The 3217-nt window shown below is 36.2% G+C and overlaps 1 non-coding gene across 1 annotated transcript; it reads left to right on the top strand.

The window, feature by feature from the left end:
- The first annotated feature begins 1034 nt into the window (after positions 1–1034).
- Positions 1035–1144, top strand: LOC122814642. The gene has a single exon (XR_006366849.1). It is a non-coding gene; the product is annotated as a U6 spliceosomal RNA (small nuclear RNA).
- The last annotated feature ends 2073 nt before the right edge of the window (positions 1145–3217 follow it).

Genomic DNA, 3217 nt, shown 5'->3' with positions numbered 1-3217 from the left:
GGTTCTTTTGATGCCATAATTGTGTTCTTTCATCTTGAGACTGAATTTCCACTAAGTTTTGCTGATATAAAGGAGTATTTACATAAGCAGATTACTACACAAACCACAAATTCAGATTGACAGTTATGACGGTTAGTAATGCATGCTTCAGTGGTATCAAGATGTTTATGCACCGGAAAGACTAATGAGTTTACACATTACAAGTATTGGATTTAAAAATGCCCTTGTACAAAATAAAAGCATTATGTGTACTGTCTTCTGCAAAGTCATGATTAGTTTTAAGATTCTTTAAATGTTTAACATGTTGTATGCTAGTTTTGGTTTCCCGTGCACCACTGACTTAACTTTCCTTCCACGCCACTGCTCAAGTCAGGCCAGCTTTTGTGATTGACATTTGTGGCATAGCAACTGTCTATGAAAGACTTCTGAACATGCTTTATTGTACAAACATATAATACCAAAATATATAACCTATTGTAAATCCTCAGATTAAATGCTAAACCCATTTAATAAGACAAGATCAAATCCAGGGTCTTTTTCGGATAGAAACCAAACCCAGTCAATATTCGAAGAACAACTGTCATAACATCTGTTGAGAAATCTATCAGACATATTTCTAGATAATGCAAAGTGCCAGGTTGCTACTTGCTTCCCTTCCTACATTAAAAATTGACACACAGTATACTATTTTTAATAAAGATATGTTGACAACTATAGTAAAAAAAAAATAACCTTTAAAATCAGTATCCAGCTGGGAATGCTTGTAACTTAGGTTTCTATTATTCTTTTAAGTCTGAGCATTCAAAAATGTATGAATTATGCATGGTCTTAGATGGTGAACCCATTAGTGATAGTGTTATGTATGTAAGTAATAAATGCCCAAAGGGAATTTTCATCTCCTCCTCGAGATGAACAAAAACAAAAAAAGAAAAAAAAATCGGCACCAATAACAGGACTAGATGAAAAGTTTGCCATCGAAGAAATGAAAGCACAATCCAAAGAATCACACATTCTTCCACTCTGGCAGCATATAAGTGAACATAACTTTGGCTGCACATATACTAAAATTGGAATGATACAGAGAAGATTAGCATGGCCCCTGTGCAAGGATGATACACAAATTCATGAAACATTCCATATTTTTTGGGATGGTGCAGTGGTGCAGCAGTAGCGTTGTCACCTCACAGCAAGAGGTTCTCCGATTTGATTCTCAGCTGGAGTGCCTTCTCTGTGTAGTCTGCATGTCTTCCATGCATTCATGTGGGTTTTTTCTGGGAACTCTGGTTTCCTCTCACATTGCAAAGATATGTGTCTGGAGCATTTCTCCCTAGGTCTCCACTGAAACTTGGCTTTGTTCCAAGTTGAACTTTCCTAATAAATAAATAACTAAGGGCCACTGTGGCATATCTGAAAAACAATGACACACATAATGGAAACAAATATTTTTTAAAGCTTAAAAGAAATGGTTTCTTGCAAAGGACAAGAAGACTTTGAACGTTCTAACCACTACCGTAATGCCCTGACTCTTCTTACTCTAAAGAGATACAGGCAGCCACACTCATAGACCATTAACTTCCCAAAAATATGAATATACTTAACATCTTCAAAAATGCATGTTGTCCAGAATGCAGTTCCTGGATTTCATTAGCAGACTTCCATATTCATGACCCCCAAAAAAGGAAATATTTCATCTAATGATCAATAACTCTATGCCTGAATGATGATTTAATGTTTGCTCCTGTTATCTATTAGGCTACATTTTCACTTTGAGTTTTGGAATCTTTCCATGCATTTTGAACAAGGATTTTATGATCCTGGTTCTCAGAAAAGTATCTTCTTTCTTAGACTCTTGATGGACTGCCCTACCAATAACCTTTTTCTCATCACTAAATTTATTGAGAAGTGGCTTCTATGTGGTCTGGGTCATTCTTAAAATGGCCTTGAATATTAGTTCCATTTTAAAGAAGATTTCAAATGCATCATTTCACCAAGAGTGTTCCAAATAGGGTAGTGAATAATCTCAAGATTGAAGGTCGACTGTACTACTTGGTTCTGATCATTCTTAACTAGTCTGCAACGTTTTACATTGTGGGCAGTGTCATTTCAGGAATGTACTTATACATACTGTGGGCAGTCAGAAAGTGTTTATTTATTTATTTGTTTGTTCATTTGTTTGTTTGTGTGTGTGTTTATTTATTTATTTATGCCTGTATGTGTGCATTTCTTTATTTATTTCTTTATTTATTTGGTGAAGTGAGTAGCTAAGGGATGAGCAGCCCAGTGACATGCACATCTGTTGAAAGAAAAGGCTTGCCTATAGGAGGAAGCCTTCCTCCCACATGCTGGACCCCTTATAGTCTACTATATTTATTATTTTATTTATTTATTGGCATTTGATTACCGGGAAAGTCCAACTGGGGAAAAGGCCATTTTCAGCACAGGCCTGAGGAGAAAAGCTCCAAATTATTACAAAATATTTTAAGAACAATAATTTTACAAGCATCAAAAATAAAACAAAAACATCTGCAGTTTAAATAATTATAACAAATTATACATAATATAAAAACATTGATTACAAATTGATAAAAGGTATATGGCAATCATTTCAAATTTAGAGAAATTTTAAACAGTTTTCTAGAGAAATTAAAGGTAAGCTAGTGCAATACAAATAGGAATTGCAATATGATTGAGGGAAAAATAGGCTTATGGTATATTCACTATAAACTGTGAGGTGGTGTCTAACAGCAATTTCTGCCCATTCCCATCAAAATTGCTACCCTACCTTGCTGGTACGTCTAGTCTAGCAACTGTTTTGAGCTATATTTTCCACTGGGACTGCAACAAAGTGACATACCTATGACAACAGGGTGTATATTACAACTTTGAAATGTAATATCGAACACCAAATGAGCGACATGTATTCATCGAAATGCATTTACGCGATTCAATGAATACTTTACAGGGCAAATGTCTAGTTGGCCAACTACACAGTGTTGACCTTTTCTCCACTGTAGTGCGATCTTGGAGTTGGTATACATAGTTAGGGTACTGTGGGGGGGGCAGATCCCCCCCCACATAGTTATGTCAGTAAGTGTGTGTGTGCGTGTATGTTTGTGTGTGTGTGTGTGTGTGTGTGTGTGTGTGCGTGCGTGCATGCGTGTGTGTGTGTGTGTGTGTGTGTGTGTGTGTGTGTGTGTGTGTGTGTGTGTGTGTGTGT

This window comes from Protopterus annectens, chromosome 10.part0, assembly GCF_019279795.1.
Source record: "Protopterus annectens isolate FY-2018-M chromosome 10.part0, PAN1.0, whole genome shotgun sequence".
NCBI classification, from domain to species: domain Eukaryota; kingdom Metazoa; phylum Chordata; order Ceratodontiformes; family Protopteridae; genus Protopterus; species Protopterus annectens.
Note: the sequence above shows the minus strand (reverse complement) of the source record. Positions and strands in the feature narration are given on the sequence as shown.